Genomic DNA, 20,952 nt, shown 5'->3' with positions numbered 1-20,952 from the left:
AGTTGAGGAAGGATGCTTCTGAAGCCTCTGCTTCTTGAGTTTAGGGGCTTAAGATGGTTATATTTTGGTTACTGTACTGCATTTTTATTTTATTCTTAAATCTTCCTTAAAAGCTAAGATTTTAAGATTGTATTATTTCAAAGCATCAAATATATCCATATGCATGTACTTCACCATTATTATCAACTAACTGACTCCCTTTTCTGGATATCTTTTACAATAGAGAAATAAGAGAAATAAATAGAGAGTTAAATAAATGATATGTATAAAAAATGGTTCTGGTTTTAAAGGAAGAGAAAGGGTAGCATGGCAGAATTCTCTCTCTCTCTCTCTCTCTCTCTCTCTCTCTCTCTCTTTCTCTCCCCTCCTGTCTCGAGCAGCCCAGAGGATTCCAGTGCGGCTGTCTGCCTACCTGTCCCTCCAGGCCTCTGTTTCTCCTTTAGCTCTCCTGCAGCTATTTCTGTCAGCCTGACACTTCTCATTTCACTGGTCCGTCTTCCAAATGACTCCCCTGCTCCCCGCCTCTAGTGCTGCTGCTTCTGGGCTCCTCCAAAGAGAACATTTTTTTTCCATCCCCACCGCAACCACGCTAGTCAGACGCAGTAGTGCGGGAAAGGGCGAGTGGGAGACCGAGCGAGTGAGTGAGTGGTTTGTGGTTTGGGACTTGGCCCTCTGTTGTCTTCTGTAATTGAGAAGATGAAGGGCCCGGTACCATTGACGGTGGACGGACGGACGGACGGGGGTCGGTACCCACCCTCCTGTTGGTAGAGAGGTGGTGTCTCTCCCTCATCCTGGCAGGGGGTGTTTGTGTCACCCATCTCCCTCAACGCAGATGTAGGCTGAGTAGATAGGACCCACTCAGACCATTACACACAGACAGACAAGGATACAGTGGAGTACTAAAGACTACAGACCTAAAGAGAATGGGAGGGGTGTGTGTGTGTGTGTGTGTGTGTGTGTGTGTGTGCACAGGAGAGGTCATTGGTAAAAATGCATGATTTTAGAGAGACCAATTCTGCACATTGCATGTTGAATTCGTTCTTTTATGTATGCCTTTATTATATACAGAACCATTTCGGGATTCCGATTAGTTTTTACTCTTTCAAGAATTGAGGGACTGTAAGATTTGTATTCTGCAGAAAGCTGCAGGTACATGACACCACCACACGTAAGGGTTAAGCAACACACAGAAGAGAGGACAAGACAATATCCTCCTCCTTATCTCCCTTACTCTATCTTCCTCTCCTTATCCTTCTCTTTCTCCCCTCTCTCTCTCTCTCTCTCTCTCTCTCTCTCTCTCTCTCTCTCTCTCTCTCCCTCCATTGGAGTCCCACCTCAGGCCTGAAAAGAGAGAGAGCAGCAAAGAAGAGGACAGGTTGTTTCCATGGTAACAAATTGTGCGAGTCAAGAAGGGGAAAAACAAATAACGCTGGGCTTGTGTAGGGTGGGCCACCTTATGCGGGGACACCTCGTCTGGCAGACACGAAGAAAACATTTACAAAATATATGTATCATTTGAAAAACAGGATGTTATTAACATTATCCAAGATGTTTGTTCCCTCAGATGTATTGAATAGAACCAGTTCAGCATTGCTGCTTCATATATATTTTCATGTATGAAAATATTTCTTATAATTTCAAGTGCATAGTGTTCTGTATCATGACAGAGTGTGTATGGGTGCATTTGTTTGTGCGTTTGGGAGAGGCAGGGAGAGTCACTCTATAGCCAGAACAGCACAGATCCTCATACTGCTCAATGGAACCCAAAACTTTGCTTTCTCTCTCTGCCCACTCTCTCCACTCTTTATCAGATCCCATTCAGATAAAAGAGCTGATTTTTTTTTTGCTATAGTTGAATATCAGTACTGATTACCAATCTTCCTTTACCATTGTGCTGCTCTCTCTCTGTCTTCCCCAGAGCCTCTCATCAACTTCTCATTTCCTTCGCCCTCTCTCTCTCTCTCTGGTTTAATTAACTCGCTAATTGGCAAGGCTTTATTATGTTCAGTTGAGCTGAAAACTTCCACTGCAAACCTCACTCGGATATCTTGCCTTTAATTTCTATCTACTGTATTTCTATTAATTTCTGTCTTGCCCATTTTATTAACTAATTCATTTTTGCGATAACGCCGCAGAATGAAGACCTTAATTTGTCATAGTGTGACAAGTCAACTTTATTTCTGTTTTTGCTTTGTTGTAAATAATAAAATATTTAGCATGTTTTATAAAATAAATTAGTTCTAAAACAAGAAATGCTACATCCTTGATAGATTTTTTTGTATTAGTTTATACTTGTGTAAGTGTAAAATGTAACAAAATCCCACCAGAATTCATAAATGAGATTGTGGTGTGCAGGCAGTGAGAGGAGTAGGGCAGGGTGGTAGGCACTTGAGTATAGTTGGATTGTCATTCAGGAGTCTCAATGACATAGGCACTAGCTATTCTCCCCTTACTCTCCCATGACCTTGTGTCAGTGGACCTGAACTTGGAGCTGACACACACACACACACACACACACACACACACACACACACACACACACACACTTGCTACCTTCTCCCCACCCCCTCTCTTGCCAGGGGCCTAGCACCCCTTTTCAGAAATGACAGAAAGACAAACTCAGTCTTTTATCTCCATCTTGTTTGATTTTCATCTTATAGGCCTCCATCTCTATACCCCTACTATCCTTCCATCTATCCATCCATCCATGAATTCATCCATCCATCCATCTATCCAGACTAGTATGAATAGCACAACACATGTCATTGTGTGTGTATTGTTGCGCTTGGTGGTCCGTGGTGAGCTAACCATTTCAGTGACCTGATGATGTCTGTGTGTGTGTGTGTCTGTGTGTGTGTGTGTGTGAGAGAGAGAGAGAGAGAGATGTTTGGTGCAGAGAAACATGTGTGCATGTGGTTGTGTTCTAGCGAGATGCATACTGAAGTCTCATTGTGTGTTGGCCACTACAATGAGATAGTTAGCAGTGACTGCAGCAGTGCTATCACAGACGTTCAACTCAGTTAGCAGTGACTGCAGCAGTGCTACCATAGACGTTCAGCTCAGTTGACGTTCAGCTCAGTTAGCGGTGACTGCAGCAGTGCTATCATAGACGTTCAGCTCAGTTAGCGGTGACTGCAGCAGTGCTATCATAGACGTTCAGCTCAGTTAGCGGTGACTGCAGCAGTGCTATCATAGACGTTCAGCTCAGTTAGCGGTGACTGCAGCAGTGCTTGTGCTATCATAGATGTTCAGCTCACTCATGGCTTCTCAGTACACATACACACTTACACACAGTACACATACACATACACATACCCTCAGACCTTAGAGTAGACACACAGTAAACATACACATACCATAGCCTCAGACCTTAGAGTAGACACACAGTAAACATACACATACCATACCCTCAGACCTTAGAGTAGACACACAGTAAACATACTCATACCCTTTAGACCTTAGAGTAGACACACAGTACACATACACATACCCTCAGACCTTGGAGTAGACACACAGTAAACATACTCATACCCTCAGACCTTAGAGTAGACACTTTTGTCCCCAAAACACACGCACACACAAACACATACAGATACCCTCTTATGTCCAGAACTCTAAATCTCTTTACTTTATGTCTCTCATTTTTGTTTGGGGTGTACCCTCACTCTGTGTTTGTTCAGGGGCACCCCTGTGCACCCCCTCTTTCAGCTCCTATAGGACAAAAGCAGTGGAGGCCCCCTTGAAGGAATGTAGCCAACCCCTATTAACATGAGAAAAGGATGCAGGGCCCATTTCAATAATTTCACATAATGCTCTCTCCCAAATTGGTCAGACCAGGAGGCAAGGAGGGAAAAGAAAAAATTGGGAGACATGGGTTTATGGGAGACATGTTGAATTTTAACATTCTAATGCAACTGAAAAGAGAGCAGGGAAATAAAATACATAGATAACTAAATAGTAAAAGATCTACAAAATGTATTCAGTCATTCAAGCCTCTTCAGTTTCTTTGAGACATTATTTAACACTACTCTCCATTAAGTAAACATGTAATCATGTGCCAAAAATAAATCTCATCTTAATGTTACTAAGGCAAAGTGGACAAATACATTCTGCAGCTTCTCGATATGTTCTTGTTCCATGCCTGCTCTGTATATTTCTATGCATGCATGTTGAATTCAGAGTTAAAGGTGAACTAAATGAAAACCCTTCTGTGTTTCTTTTTCTCTGCAGAATGAAGAATGAAGAGGAGGATGAAAGGACAGAGTGGGAGGAAAGGCTAGAACCAGGAGGGAGACGGAGAGGTGGAGAGGTGGAGGGTGGAGGGCTGAGAGCAGGGCGGCACCTGGAGCTTGGCTTAGTCGTCCAGGACCGCAGGAGGCTCTCATTCTCCCTGCCTCCAGCCCGACCGCGGCATCGCCAGGGCCCGCTCGCAGATTGGAGGCCAAGCGAGGAGCTCCCTCAGTGGGCTGCAGAGGTGCAGCTGGATCCCCGCAGCTCCCCACCCATGTGGAGCGGTGGAGCAGCAGAGATCAATACGGAGAGAGGGGCCTCCACCACACTGCTCAACTGTAGCCTCCAGCGCAGAAGACCCCAAGACCTCTAGAGCACGCTGCTGCTAAACACACACACACCAACTCACTAGACTGGAGAAGTGTGCACACACACACACACACACACACACACACACACACACACACACAGAAACTTGAGAACACATACTCCCAAATCGGTCTTTGTGTAGTGTTGAAGACTTCGCCAAAGGCATTTTCTATGATCAGCTCTGTAACCATCCACATTTGCTTTTGGAAAAAGTTGTTCGGTTTTTGTAAAATTTATAATGCATCCTGAAAATGTGTGTTGGCAATTAAAAACTAACACACACAAACAACACTCCAGAAATAAACTCCCCAAGTTCTCCCCGGGGGGCACCCAAGTGTTAGAGTTCACACTGAGATTGAACCTATTTGTGAGAGTTGCTCTACTGGACGACCAAACCTCAAACCATCACGAAGAATCCAGAAGTCCACCCAGAAAATCACCTGCCCAGAGTAGTGTCCAAGAGCACCACTCAGTACTGACCAGACCGAGGACAGGATGACCGACAGAAGCTTTTACAGTATGAGGTAAGGAAAGGGCAATGCTTCCACACGACAGTAACAGTAAATCATGTCATCAGTCAGCCGAAAAGCCCCAAACCGATCTCCAGTACCAGAACGAATGCAGGGTAGAGAATGGAGATGCAGGGTGGATGTTTGTCATGTACCTCCTCCATGAAACAAAAACGCTACTTTGCATCTGAGACACCTGCTTTGTTACAGTGTGATATGTAGCCCAAATGATACTACAAGGCCATTCGCCATCTGTCCTTTGTACCTCGCCATGTTGTATGGGCAGGACAGAGGACGCATAGGAGACAGCTTGTGTCCTTACATTCAGGGCTCAATACAACACAGGGCTTATGCTAAGGGTGGAGCTGCAGTGGTGTGACAGTAGACAATAGCGCACCAGCTAGCATTGCACCAGCTAGCTCCATGTTTTAGGAGGATAATTGAGGAGAGAATAGCCATAGACTGACCACATCCAATGTCTTAATACCATCCACACATCAAATCAAGCATTCCTCTGTGGTATACACATGAGCAGAAACAAATGAGATACACGGTGCTCTGTCAGTGACACTGTACTGGAGTCTTTAGTTTGTAACTCAAGCTAATGGGCTGGCATGCTAGCACTAGCTGGGTGCTTGGCAGCTGTTGGGCACATAGTGCCATGGCAACTGCTAAAATGGCTGCCCCAGCGATCCCTGCCTGTTTCCCTCCAAAAGATGGCGGCGTCCCGCCTCCTGTGTTCGCTTGCCATCTGTGCAGCTGTTGATGCCATGCAAATCAGCACTAATTGCATTTGCATATGCATTGATTTAGCTGGTATGTGGTTGGAGATGAGGGAGGGTGCATCATTCATGGACACGGCGTCCACATGCAAATCACATGGCAGGAGATAAAAAAGCGAGACGGTCTTCTTGGCGGCTCTTCCTCTCCTCTCTCTCTCTCCTCTGCATGTTCAGTGTAATAACAGTGTTTCAGAGGCATCTGTAGGTCTAAGGCAGAAGGGTAATGAGGATGCTTTTCCTGTCTATCTAACGGTGCCATATGCATGTGTGTGTGTGTGTGTGTGTGTGTGTGTCTTGACCTTAGATGTTAAATGCAGCAGTTCTTTGTGTAAATTCTGCTGTATGTGTAGAGATGGAGACCCATCTGCATGTGTGTTTTTAAAAGTGGGGCAGTCCGTATATAAATAGCTCATCCTTCTGCTGTGTGCTTTCAGCTCAGCGAATATGTGCCGTGCTCATCTGTGTGTTCGGCTGCTCAGATAGCATGTAAATCTGTGTGTGTGTGTGTGTGTGTGTGTGTGTGTGTGTGAGAGAGAGAGAGAGAGAGAGAGAGAGAGAGAGAGAGAGAGAGAGAGAGAGAGAGAGAGAGAGAATGTATGGGTGTGTTGTGGGTACAGGTGTTTGTATTTGCCCAGATGTTACTGAGCTTGTCTCTGTGTTTATGAAGAGTAGGGAGAGGGATTTGATGATGTTAATGATGGAGAAATTAACATCCTCTCAAACTGGTTTGTATTTGCTGTGCTGCAGCAGAATCTCCATCATCTCTGTAAACTCAGTTTTGTGTATTTTCCACAGACCTGGTTGTGTTTGAGGGATGTTTAAAAAATCTAAATTTAAAAGATACCTTTACCTTCATCTCTCTCTTTCTCTCTCTAATCTCTCTATCTCTGTGTGTGTGTGTGTGTGTGTGGTCTGTGTTGTGGGTCCGCATGTGTAGCATCAGCTGATCTATCCCTTTTTGTTTAGCACACAATAGTCAGTTAAGACAGAATCAAGTTAGCTAAAAGTAATTGTATCTACTGAATGGTAGCTGATATACACCCAAACTGCCGTTATGGTCTATACTGGACGTGGAAAATGCAAACATAACCAAATACTTAATGCATGCCACCATGTCAAAAGAAATCAATCTGCTGCAATAAGGTTTTATCTGTGTGAAACGGCACACAGTACACACTGGAATAGAGTTGTGTGTGTGTGTGTGTGTGTGTGTGTGTGTGTGTGGCTGGCTGGTGTAAGAGAAAAAGAGGAGGTATAAGCCCTGTGAACGCTTTCGTTCTTAAGATGCGGAGAGCTGGAGATGGGTTGTGGGGGGTGAGGGGGTCTGTCCAGGACTGAAGCCATTAAAGTTGGGTGGGTTTGAGCGGGAGGGGTGGATCTGGGGATATCAGGCAATGAATGGTGTCTGGCTCTGCGTATGTGTCCATGTGTGGCTGGGTGCCATTTGCATATTTAGTCTGGACGAGTTGGGGGTGGCCCCATATGTCCATGCATCATTTTAAACAGATGCATTGTCACGGTGACTCGTAAGCCTAACCAGTGATAGCAGAGAGAGACAAAAAAGCGTGGGAGCCAAAAACTGTAATCAACGGGCGATTTAGCATTCACGGCTGGGTAGCGACTCGCTCTGATTTATGCGCAGGCAAACAGCGGGGCAGCCTCTCTCTCATGCGTGTACGTGTGTGCCCACTGTGTGGCCCAGCAGTAGCCTGGTTATGTGATACCTCACAATGCATCTCTCCTGTACACAAAGGAAATATGGAGGCAGCACGCAGCCAATCAGCTCAAGGCATGGGCCACTCTTAGCCTATCCCTTTTCAGCAGGAAGAAGAAGCAAACGCTGAGGAAACTAAGAATCATAAGTCACAGAGAACAGTCACACTGTAGCGTCAATGTTAGTTCATGAGTGGAGGGATGTATTTGTGTGGGTGCGTGTGTGTGTGTCTGTGATTGGGTGGAGGACATGGATGTATGGGTGAATGACTGGACCGCTCCATGCTTTTTTCTAAAAAAAAAGGAGACACGGGACTTTAGTTCAGTGGCTAGACACACATCTGTACTCTTAAATCACTGCTTTTGGCCGAATCTGAAACCCTGTGCATTGTGAGGCAGCTCAGGTCTGAATGACGTGCTAGTGGGGTGGGTGGATGCGGGCGGGTTCTGATGGAGACCTGAATGACATGCACATGACAATGGAGTTAGTGAGGGAATAGTGGAGTGGTGGATGAGAGGATATGGAGATCTGTAGACCCCCAACTCTCCATAGACCAGTGGCTTCTATATAACTACCTATAGATACATTAGGTGATTTAGCTGTCGAAATATTCAATCAAATGAAGGAAATGTTGCTATTATCAAATCCCATGCCATGAAATCAATGCCACAATACTATCAAAAACCATGGTATACAACCGTGATTAGACAAAACAAAATGTTTTTATTTTTCAAGAAATTTACGTGTGCCTACTTTTTTGGAATATTAAGGAAACCTCATTCAAAGCCATGTGTACATATACATACACCAAGAGACAGCCCCTCACACACACACACACACACACACACACACACACACACACTCTCTCTCTCTCACACACACACACACACACACGCACACACACACACAGGACCGTCTTGAACGTGAACTCCTGTGAACTCCCCAGAGCTGGTCTGACTGATCGTAGGGTAACCCAGACAGCCATCTGACCCACAGACACAAAGCAGGCGGAGAGGCCCCACATTGCAGTATATGAATATCCCGCCACCCGCCCGTCACGGCTGCAGCTCTAGCAGTGCTCCCCAGCACTTGGGGCAGGGTGCAGCTGGGGCGGCTGACGTGGGGATGGGTGAAGTGCAGTGGGGGTGGGGTGGGGTGGTCTGTCGTGGAGCGTGGGAACACCCCAAAAATGTGCCCTGCAGCCGGGCAGCGGCGAGACAGCTAAAGGGCCCATAATGCCTCTGCAGCAGGTGAAGAAGGACCCCATAGGTCAAGGTCAAAGGAGGGGTGAGGGCTGGGAGAGAGAGGGGGTCTGGTTGTCTGAGAAACGAATGCAAATACGTGGTTGCCATGTGATAATGAACCAGTGTGGGTACTTATTGTGTGCTGAAGTCCAGGCAGCCGTCTGGGTGGAAGAGAGTAGCGAGGGCTTTTAGGGCCGACTGCAGTCCACCCCTCACCCACCCACCCCACCCACTCGTCTGCTAATGCCATGTAGACTGCCAGATAGTAGGGCCTCTTTTATTTGACATGGCAGTTCTCGTGGTGGCGAGGTGTCAAGATGACATAACCCACCACGTTTTTGTCTTAAGGAGCATGGCTTCCTGATTGACACTGCACTTTTTTGTTCTGACTCCATCTATGTGTGTGTGTGTGTGTGTGTGTGTGTGTGTGTGTGTGAGAGAGAGAGAGAGAGAGAGAGAGAGAGAGAGAGAGAGAGAGATTGAAGTGCTTGAGTTGAAGTGCTTGATTTTTTTTTTTTTAGCGATTATCATCGTTCTGTTTGACTGGCTGCTGTGTTGTGTTGTACAGCACTGATGAAAATCAGCTGGAAATTGTGTGGCAAACAGAGCTTCAGACTTTGCCATGCAAGAATGTGTGTGTGTGTGTGTGTGTGTGTGTGTGTGTGTGTGTGTGTGTGTGTGTGTGTGCTGGCTCATAGCAGAGCAGAAATAGATTTTTTTTGTAGCGTTCCCCAGTAGTCTTTGTTCCTGTACATGACTGAGCAGAGAAGGCCAATCATGGGTTTATTTTAAATCATGGGCTATTTTAAAACTCCAGGTGTCAGGACTGATTGAGCTCCTTTTTCCACAATATCTACATCTTGTTGATTTTTCTCAGACTTGTATAGACGGAAAACAAATATGGCTAGTAATTAGAGGTGACGTATGCACTCTTAATGCAGAGGAGAAGGACCCATGTGCCAATTTTGTCAAGCTGTTTCCTTGTACTTATACTACTGATGGTGTTTCTTTATTTTAATAAGGACCAAAATCTGAAACAATTATGCTCGAGTCAGATCATGAGAACGAACCTCTGGGTGGGTCGTTTCTCTCCCGACACAAAAAGCGGATAAAGATTTGTGTTCCTTTGTTGTGAAGCATGTGTGGTTTGGAGCAGCACCTCTCTCCTAGAGCCCCTTTAAGAGGCGTATGCATTACCTCACCCAGAGAGGATGCGCTAGAATGGCTGAGAAGGTACACTCCGTCACAGGGGTGCACTCCTTTATACTATGCTGTTTCAGCTTCATTTGCTTAGCAGAAAGAGACACCCCCCCCCCCTCCACACATCACTTCAATAGACCTGTCCACCCCTTCTCATGGTGAATATGGTACCTCTCTCACTCTCTTGCTCTCTCTCTCTCTCTTTCTCTCCCTCTCAAGCCTAATCGTGTCAGCCTATGCTGAAATAAAGCTTAGTAGCACTACTTTTGTGAGTCTCACTCTGTCTTGGTCTCTCTCTCTTTTTTTTTCTTTCTTCTCTGTCTCACACGCTCCCCTCCTCTCCTCCTCATTCCTCCACTCAGATGAAACTGTCCGTCCGAATGGTGCTTGAGACTCTGTTGCCGTGTCAACAAAATGTCTGCTCAGCTGGAGTTCTCTGGACCCCGCTGAGTCCAGCCTCCTCCCTCCTGTCACTCTGTCCATCTCTCTCTTTTCTTCACTTTCTCTTACTTTTTTATTTGAACCTTTTTTATGTTGTCATTCACATATCGTGCACACACACACACACACACACACACACACACACACACACACACACACACACACACACACACAGAGAGAGGGGGGGTAAATTTGATTTCCAGTATTTTGTGTGTGTGTGTGTACATCTACACATTTGAACTGAAGAAGATTACAAACATATTTGTCAGTGAGAGCCAGATTAGTGTTGTGAAACACTCATGGGATAATCATTGTATTTTACGTAAACATAACCTTTGCTTCTTGACAGACTAAATTCAGATTATTTCTGTGAATAAATAGAAAGGAAGATACTGTGAGTGTGTGTGTGTAGACTGGGAACCCCCAGAAAGTCACAATTGTACAATTGGGAGCGAGTCTGGAAAAGGCTCATTGACTTACGACTTCCAGCAGGGGTGTAACTAGCAGTGAAATTAAACTTAAATTGGTACATTAAACTCTTACCTTCTAAATTTTAGAAAATTAATTTCTAAAATTGTTTCAAAAGTGTAGAAATCTTGTCAACGAAGCTTTTAAATGCAGTTGTTTACTCAGTTCCAAAGAAATACGTGTCCATGCTGGATTAGCGGTTGCATTTGCGTGCCTATGTTTTAGGGACATTGGAAATGGGTTTCAATGACTTCTTGGCCAGACGGACCTGCAAAGCAAATCCCAAATTTGCCGAAAGTTTGTATGGATATTCCCAGGCTAGTGTGTGTGTGTGTGTGTGTGTGGGGGGGAGAGATAGAGAGGGAAAGAGAGAGTATGTGGAAAGAGGTTGCTGATACTGAGTTATAAACTGCCCTCATTATAGACAGTGTCCTCATTCTAGTCCCCTATGGGAGTTTTCTCTATCTCTTTTGCCCTCATCTCTCTCTCTCTCTCTCTCTCTCTCTCTCTCATGTTACAGTTATGCAATAGCCTTAATAAATGAGTTAGCAATCCAATCCAAAAGCTGATTTCCATTATGTGTGAAATGCAGTGTTAGATGTAATGTTTCAAACTACAATGATGGGTATCTCTGTTTGTTCTACACATAGAACATAGTGTGTGTGTGTGTGTGTGTGTGTGTGTGTGTGTGTGTGTGTGTGTGTGTGTGTGTGTGTGTGTGTGTGTGTGTGGCAGGGTTGGGTAGTAACTGATAATCTGGATTATGTAATCAGATTACAAAAAACAAGTAACTATAATCAGACCAGATTACATAAGAAAAATGTGTAATCAGATTATAGTTACATTGTCTAAGATGACATTTTGATATACTTGATTACATTTTGTTAATGTGTTTCAATACATACAGGGATGGGCAAAGATACATCAGGATGTAGCCTATTTTTAAATAAAATACCAAATACTCTCTTTTTAAATGTATCAAAATGAACTACAAAATACTGTAGCCATAATGTATCAAAATAAAATACTGTATTTTTGTATTTTGAAAATACTCAAAATACTTTTTTCAATGGGGCATGGGACACTTTCTAAATCAGCTTTTTTATCCCAAACATTTCCTGTAGGCTATTAAAACTCAAATAAGACTACATATGGAATATCACTCACCAGGAATTCCAAAACAATTCAACATATCTAAACAGGCAAACTTATGAGCAGGGATGGATTACTGAACGGGCCTAATGGACCTAGGCCCAGGGGCCCAAGTGTTCAGGGATCCCAAACCCAAAACTCTGTGTGAAGTCACTACTATGTTCTCCAGCCCTGATATCGGAATAGAGCCCCTCAGTCAAATAACATAGGTTATGTTATGTGATATGTCTTAATAGGGCCTGAATATATTATTCACCCTGATATCTAAATGGGGCCCCTCATTCAAATAACACGGGTCACGCTACAGTATATGTGATAATCATGCTTTGTAATTGCCATCTTTTTTAACAGCAAGATGCCTTAAATGTGTTGATGGTTATATTATTGATGGTTATAAGTCTCAATCTGTCATTTATTTGGACAAAACTTGCCAGAAGTCATAATTTAAGGGGTTATTGCCTTTTAGCACACCCAACTGCGACCCAGCTAGAGAATAAAATGGACGCCTATTTTTTCCACTTGAGTGGTTCTGTGCAGAAATACAAGACCAGTTGATAGTCATAATTTGTGCTTAAAAGGGGAAGTATAAGGCTACATACATGTGTGCTATAATGTCGCATAACTAGGGTGACCACCAACCAGACTCTGAAAAGGAGGACAAGTTATCTATAAAGTGAGGAGAAATTGGCCAAAATGAGGACACCCCCCAATGTTTCGCTCGATTGTTAGTACACTTGACTCTCGAATCCAAGGTGCTGCTGTTTGTGGTTTGAGTCCGGGCGAGTGCAGGGCTGAGCCATGCAAATCAGCACAAGGCATTGGTGCCATGACCCAGATCAGGAGTGAGGTTTAGACATGAACACACAATTTGTGTTGAAAAGGGGAAGTGGGGGCTACATGTGTACTATAAAGTAGCAGAAATAGCATTACCACAACACAAATCTTTGGGCCATTCGCTCAACCCAACACAACCTTGCAGCAAGCGCAGCAAGTGCCGCTTGCTATCTGTAAGCCCTGTTTTATTCAATGTATTTGTAAGCTCTGTCTTTTTCATTCAATTTATTTAATTTTTGAGTTTTTTATTTTGAAGTAATCCAAAAGTAATCCAAAAGTATTCAAATTACGTTACATTATTTTTGTAATCCAATGGATTACGTTACTGATTACAAAAATTGGTGTGTAGTCTGTACTCTGTAATGGATTACATTTCAAAGTAATCTGACCCAACACTGAACGTGTGTGCGTGCGTGCGGCTTAGTGAGGTGTTTCAGTTGTGGTTGGTTGTCTTTGTACAGTATCTTTGGAGCATGGAGCCTCTCACTAAAATATGTAGCTCAGGAGGCTAGCTCTCTTTCTCTCTTTCTCTCTTTCTCTCTCTCTCTCTCTTTCTCTCTCTCTCTCTCTCATCCTTATTGTCACTCTTACTTTTTTCTCCTTCTGCCACTAGTGCTATAAAAATATATCTCTATGGAAATGTGTGTACATTAAGTTGGCTTTAGGATTTGAAGCCGTACATGAGCCCTCCATACAGGGGGTTGTCTGTCAGGCAGCATGTGACCCTTCACTCCCCTCCACTCCCACTGGTTCCCATTGGCTACGGCAGAGGCAGTGCCTCATGCTATTGGCTCACTGGTGTCTGGGGCCACCCATTCACTGCAGCTCTCGCACAATCACTTAATTCATGTAAGGTGTGATCCAATGACATGTATTCTGAATGAGGCCCACAGCTTTGTTGCACAGACACAATATCCACTGAGGTAAAAAGACACAGAAAGAAATAGCTTTTCTCCAAATAATATCTGTGTGTGTGTGTGTGTGTGTGTTTTAATCCGTTTCTAATCATTCTGTCCAGCACTGTGCTTGGACTTGGAAATCAGAATTGTAACTAAATATCATGCCGTGCCAAGTTCAAGTTCATGGCCAAAACATATGTTCACATTTTTTTCACTGGGCCTTTCTCACGGCTTTTCATTTGCTGGGGTGTGTGTGGTCTATGTTCTAGGTTCTAGTGGATGGGGAACCCCCCAGTCTGCCACTGGTTCTTATGGTCCACCAGTGCACTGGTCTGGAGAACCTTCCAGATTTCCTCAACACCCTACCCTGTCCTCAGACGCTCCCCAGACCCTCTTCACCCATCCAGACACCCCAACAACCCCCACCCCAAACTCAGCTACCCCCAGTCTCTTCCTCTGCCCCTTCCAGACTAATTCACCCCCCCACACACACACACACACACACACAGTGCGCCCAGACACACTCCTGCTCCCTCCTCTTAATACTGAATACATTATCTTAATGATACACGCCTGCAGCAGTGTGTGAATAGGCTCTGTCTGACCTGCTGTCTTGTCTGCGACAGGGAGACCTCTACAGTTAAAACCTAGACACCCTAATCACACACACATTATGTGTCGTCAAATCATTTGGAAAACACTAAGAAAGCTCTCTGAAGCTCTCTAAAGCTTCAAGACATTTGACACATTACAGAGGGTAGAATTTAGTTTAGTGTTCAATGGTATTGAAATATAATAAAATCTTAATCTGGCAGACAATATGAAGGTAAAACATATTCATAAAACAAATTGTCTGGCTTCAAAAAGGCTAATGGTAAAATGTCTAAATTGGCACTATGTTACACTGAAAAGGATGTTTGGATTAATCTGGGGAGCACGGAGTCACATTTGACAAATGAAAGGAAATAAAGTGTATCTGTGCTTCTGAACAATCGCCAGAGCTATTGGGGAGTGAGGAAGTTGAATGTGGCATTCTCGTCCTCAGAAGGGTTAGCATGTGAGTGATCAAGTCATTACACAACCCAACACAACCTTAGAGCTCTACCAACGTTTGCCAACACAAGCCATGAATATTAGAATAGACCTTATGCCAAACTCAGCGTGTCTAGCCTTGTGTCTGGCTGTGTGTGTGCGTGTGTGTGTGTGTGTGTGTGTGTGTGCATCTTCATTGTCCCAGAGGTGATGTTAATAGTGTCCCATAGGATTTGCTTTCCTCTCTGGCACACTCACACCAACCGGAACATGGGGTCAATAAGAGGACCCAGATTCTGTGTGTGTGTGTGTGTGTGTGTGGACATAGACTGTGAGGTCATCTTTGGGTACCCAATGTATGTTTGCAAGAGAGAAAAAGATCAAAAGAGAGAAAGAAAGTTGTTCTGTATGTGATTACTAACCTGTTCAAGACACATTGGTCATCCCTTGGACAATACAGGCTACTCTCTCTCACACTCTCTCTCTCTGTGTGTGTGTGTGTGTGTGTGTGTGTGTGTGTGTGTTTGGGTGAGAGAGAGAAAGCAAGAGAGAGACTGTATATGTGTATGCGTGTGTGTGTGTGTGTGAATAACCTGATGGCTGATTTCCTAATATTACAATGGACTGCACTGAAAGCACTTGTAGTAGTGTGTGCTTTTATACAGTAAAAATCAATGAATCACTTTTGCAGCATTCCTTAAAGAAGTGGTCACACTAGCCCTAATGCTACATAGATCTATGGTCCCCAAAATTGTACATGTGATACAGCCATTCTTTAAATTAAAAATATCCTCACAAAATGACACACTGACAGACAAAATGATCAGTGAAAACATCTGCATGTTTTCTGCAAGGACTCTTCATGCTCCTGTCTTGATACTCTTTAATGTAAATTATGGAAAATAAGTGTCTTTCTAAATCAATAAATACTTTCTAAATCAAGACACCATTCCATCCTGATTTTTATCATAAGTCCTGACATGCTCAAGTGCTGTTGAAATCATACTATAAGCTATATGACAGTTGCTTACATATAATTAAATATATTTAGCCTTTCCCAGATTTTCTAAAGTGCTTTTTGATAATAGCACTACTCGATCATGAGAGGACCGCTTGAGAATTGTAAAGATGTGACACACTTAAAATGGCATTTGTTATTTGTATTTGAGATTTATTTGGAGTCTTTTTGTCTGTTTATTTCAGGTTTGCTGGGAAAGTGTAGGTGGCACTGGAGATGCAGAGAGGACTATACCAGAGCAGAGATGACAAAGCACCAAGTCTCTTACTTTACAGCAAACTATCACAGAAAGAATGCACTAATTCCATTAAACAACCATCTCAGCACTGCAACAAAAACGGTGGATACCAACTGCTTACAAGAAGAAGACCAGACATGTACAAAAACATGCCTTTGTGTACTGAACTCCTACCTGGCAATCTGTGTATTGGCCTCAAACATCTCTGGATACATTAAAGAATCTACTATGTATGAACAGTTTTTCCACTTTCCTCTAAATCTAATCACAATTCCGAGGAATGTCCTGTATTGGATATGAATTGGTTGGTTCGTTGATGAGGTGATGATCATCAGAAAAGATGGGTAAGTAAAGGTAAGTAAGTGATATACTACATCTCTCATGAAATAATTAACCATCAGGTAATCAGTAAAGCAGAAATTTGAAGTATTTATATATAGTTAATTTTAGCCAAATCATATTCCAGAATCCACATATTATTAGGCTCTTTGTTACTAGAATGTGGGCACAATATATTCAGATATTTGACCCCAATATTACATTTTGTGGACCTAAGGAGCTGGCATAAGATAGAAAAACACCACCTCCTTAACAGCATTTTATTGCTGTCATTTGTGTGGTCGTTTACTATTTGCTTTGCATGTTTTTGTGCTCCTTTTTAAAGTAATTGTAACTGATATTAAATGACGAATACATTATTTTTCTTCATTCACGCTATATTTAAAAAAATTGACTGCTTTTTTGAAGTGATATATCTGTGTTATTTTATCAATAAAGTGACATAAAATGGAATCTTATGAATCTGATTTTCTTTCTTAATATGGTGGGGGAAACGCTTTGTAATTATTTAGAGAGCGAGAGAGAGCGTGTGCGTGTGTGCGCGCCTGCAGGAGCTGTGCAGTGTGTCATGCATTCTTGCCAGTGCCAAGTTCCACATATAGGCGCAGTGCGTGGTAACTGTTGTGTTAAGTTTAGCATGTATAATCTCATTAGTCTGCAACTGTTCGTCCAACAAATGCTGTCGGTTTAACTGGAGTGAATTAAAAGAATCAAGTGAACGACGAGGACCTAACTGTTTCAGAACAGTTAGTTAGGATACATGATTTTTCAACCAATGGCGCATCAGTAGCGAAATTTACAGTCGGTGGGCTCAATGTCAATGTTCAGCTTTTGAACACTTTTTAAGAGACTTCATCATGCCGATTCTTTCGATAAGGCTATAAATAACAGTCTATTTCAAACACATAAAAATCAGAGCACTGACACAATTAGCCAACTGCTTCATAATTTAATTTAGTCTAAAATTGAGATATTAAAGGCTTGACGAAATATTAGGCTATGTTATTTAATTTAACACAGCAGAAGGTAAACCTACAGAAAAGGCATGATATCAACGAAAAAAAAAACGATTTCAATGATTCCACGACATTCTAAGGTAATCCCAACACTATCAGCCAAGGCTAGCCTAGGCCTAAAAAAGGCTAAACGTCATGTCCAGTCTGGAGGGGGAAAGTAGGCCTAGGCCTACCCTATAGGCTATTCGTCAAGATTTAAAATAATGGTCTTTAAAAATAAATATTTTATTTAAAGTGAAATGTTTTCTTGCCGATATAACCCAATGTCTATTAAATGTAGCCTACATCTACATGTTAATTTAATCGTATTTTTATGAAGGGGATTTTACGGATTAAAATGCCAATGTAGAGAATTCTCCTCAGTTTAGTTCTGTATTAAAACTGCTGGAGGTGAGTTAGTGCGGTTGACTGTGAGGAAATGTCGTGATCATTTTCGGGTCAGAATTTTGGCTTAATAGCACTGTGAATTCGTTGTCAGGATAGGCCTAAGTAGCCTCAGGTTGTTTAGCCTATTCAGCTGAACATTTTTAAACAATCATGCCATGTGCAATCGCAGTCAGTAGGCTAATTAAACAAGCTCACTTGTACACAAGGACACTTGTAATTTTTTACCCGTCGTTGCCAATAATTTGGCAGCTATTTTGCACTCTATTGCAGGCTCTTTTTTGACAGTAAACAGAACTATTGACTTTTATTTTACTTATCTTATGTATCTGGGATATTTACCTTGTTAGATAAATAGCCTAAATTAGGCCAATATTATGGATCAAAATTATGAATCACCTGAAATCTTTAAAATAGCATAATAGGCTAAATGCTGCTACCAAGAATATATTTGGGTTGATCAGGACGCAGAAGGAAAATTATGTGTTTCTGTCAAATATGGTTGCACTGTAATTCATGATTGCACGACATGTAGAAATGTCTTTTCCGTCAAACCTTGAAACCGCCCTCATAGAAAACCTCCAGTCCTGTCCAAGACCCTTGATGACCTCACTTCCTGTGTAGCCTACAGTAGGCTTTGCTAGCCTATGCCCATTCATGTGTATAATGCCATGAGGAATGTAATTTAAGCATTACTGTAATCTCACAACTGATCCAAATGATCTTATTTAGGTCTAGCCTATTAACCAAACACACAAAGGCTAGTTTAGGCATACAGCTATGCTTCACAAAAGTGTCTTTCGGTCCAATTTACAAAATTGATTTAAACAATAGTCTATCCAGCCTAGTTGTAGGCATACCATTGGTCTGAACATGTGGTAGCCTGTATCCTGTGCTTGAAAAGGCAGAATTATGGCAGCAGCCTGTTTATTTGAATTCTGCAAATTCACTACATCCTACAATTCACTACATCCTGCTTAAAGCCTTTGATAAAGCCTCAAATGGCAGCCACATACATTTCAATTCCATCCTTTCAAAGCTGAGATGGAAGCAGAGTGTAAGTGTCCAGTATTGTGCTCCATTCTCCAATGTGCCTGCACTAAATCATCTCAGAACAAATTAGAATACATGCAAATCTGCCTTCTCGTCACCTGGCATCATTCCAGGTACCTATGGCAACGGCATTCACCATCACCTCTCCTCCTCACGCTGTATTTGTGATTGTGACCATCCCCCAACCTCTATTCAACCTGACTCTTATGCTCTCAGTTTGTTTTTCACTAGAGGCAAGGCATATTCTCCTTGACTAATAGAAGCTAGTAGCCTCTCCCACTCTTAACTTTAATTTTGTGTTTTTTAATAGTGTTCTTTCATTTTTATTTTTTTTATAGGCCTAAATAAAATAAATTAAGACAAAAAAAGCCAGTGTTTAAATAGTTTGGTATGATATTGGCTAACCTATAAGAGGAATGTACGGTAAAACTAATAATGATGTGAATTATTTGAAGAAAAAACATATAGCAGACTACAGCACTGGCAGCTGCAGGTCTTCAGTGTCAAGGTCAAGTCCATGGTGAGAGATGAGGGAGCAATGCTGCCAGAACCCACGTCCACATCCAGGACTGCTCCACGCCGCCACCTAGTGGCCTCTCTCGTGCAAACGCAGCCTTGTCTTCTGTATGGAAGGAAACAGGATAGCGTGTAAAACACTCTATTCAATGGTGAATTATTTTGATATGCACAGCTGACAGTTCTTGAAATTCTTGAAATAAAAGAATTTAAAGAGCGAGTCTAATAAACGTAGGCTGCTGTAGGCAAGGTCTTCTAGACCTAGGCTAATTCTTAGAGGCATTTCTTCGCCTCAAAATTCAAACTAGTTTATGGGAAAACACCTGAACACATTAATGCAAAATGTTGTGTAAGGGAACGTGCATTGTCCGCCGTTCGGGCCCCATTGCCAAGTCCAAAATGACATGGGTGCAGTTTAACTATTTGCTTTGATTGTTGCGCCATCTTGTGTTGTGAGGGGGTAACGTTCATGCACAACATATTTTTTTCATCAAATGAACGGAGTATTCCAGTAGTTTTTTTCAGTCGCTAACAAGCGTTTGTCTAACCAGTTGTCACATTTTCACAACAATTAACACTAACACAATTAGCACAGCATCGGTCTTTTGTGGCCATACCATTCACATATTTCATGTCGTTTTAACACAATATGCAGTCAGTGAACACATTTCCACAATGCTTACATTTTCTTAACAAACAAGGTATAGGCTACCTCCCAACAAAATTATGGATTGTTTTTGCAGTATTCACGAATGTTAACACACACATCTCAATAGCAAAAACAATATTCCAAACCTTAGATACAGTATAAAAACCTCTGCTTCTGCTACCAAGCGGTTTTATCCCATCGCCTTGGATAGGTTAAATCAGATGCTGTTTATGAAAACATGTGGCCTAACCCTGAATATCACAGAGATTAGATACAGTAATTTTGTTTGTATTTTTGTTCAGAATGCTCTTGTGTGTTTCATGGATATTTTGTTCACTGTAAATAATACTGTAGCCTAAAACTTGTTCTGTTCTATCATACTGTAGCCTAAACAATATTTCTACTGTACCTCCTGTAAAGGGAAAAAACTGATTTGCTTTTTACTGGAATGCTTTTGAATGTGAGAATTACATGTGAATACAGTTCCCAACCAAGAAATTTAGTGTAAAAACGGTGGATTGCATGTTTTGCATGCAAATACCTGTAAAACTGAAACATAAAAGTCTATGCAGTTTTTGTAATGTCAACAATAGCCATTATTTTGAAACCTGGTGTACTTTGATTGACTGCATGTACCTTGTGAAGTGAAAACAAGTGTTATTCTTTGACAGAATAACTTAATTTTGAGTCAGATTTCTAGTGTTTTGGTAAAGTTAGTGTGTGCAGAGAAAGATGTGTTAGTATATATTTAACAAATTGTGTTTTTGAGAAGAAAATGATCCATTTGGCCAATTGTGTTTTGTAGGTGTGAGTCTGTGTTAAGAGCTTAGAAAAAGTATCTGAAGTATGGGTAAGCGCTTGTTAG

At 42.3% G+C, this 20,952-nt stretch overlaps 1 long non-coding RNA gene across 5 annotated transcripts in view; it reads left to right on the top strand.

Moving 5' to 3' along the window:
* Positions 1-16,922, top strand: part of LOC125307400 — a 37,829-nt gene extending 20,907 nt beyond the window's left edge. For all 5 annotated transcript variants that reach the window (XR_007195707.1, XR_007195709.1, XR_007195712.1 and 2 more), the window contains exons 3-4: positions 4,231-5,123; positions 16,078-16,922. This is a non-coding gene — a long non-coding RNA (uncharacterized LOC125307400). The remainder of the gene's footprint in view (positions 1-4,230; positions 5,124-16,077) is intronic.
* The last annotated feature ends 4,030 nt before the right edge of the window (positions 16,923-20,952 follow it).

Source organism: Alosa alosa, chromosome 1 (assembly GCF_017589495.1).
Source record: "Alosa alosa isolate M-15738 ecotype Scorff River chromosome 1, AALO_Geno_1.1, whole genome shotgun sequence".
Taxonomy (NCBI): Eukaryota; Metazoa; Chordata; class Actinopteri; order Clupeiformes; family Clupeidae; genus Alosa; species Alosa alosa.
This window is presented reverse-complemented; position numbering and strand designations above follow the sequence as displayed.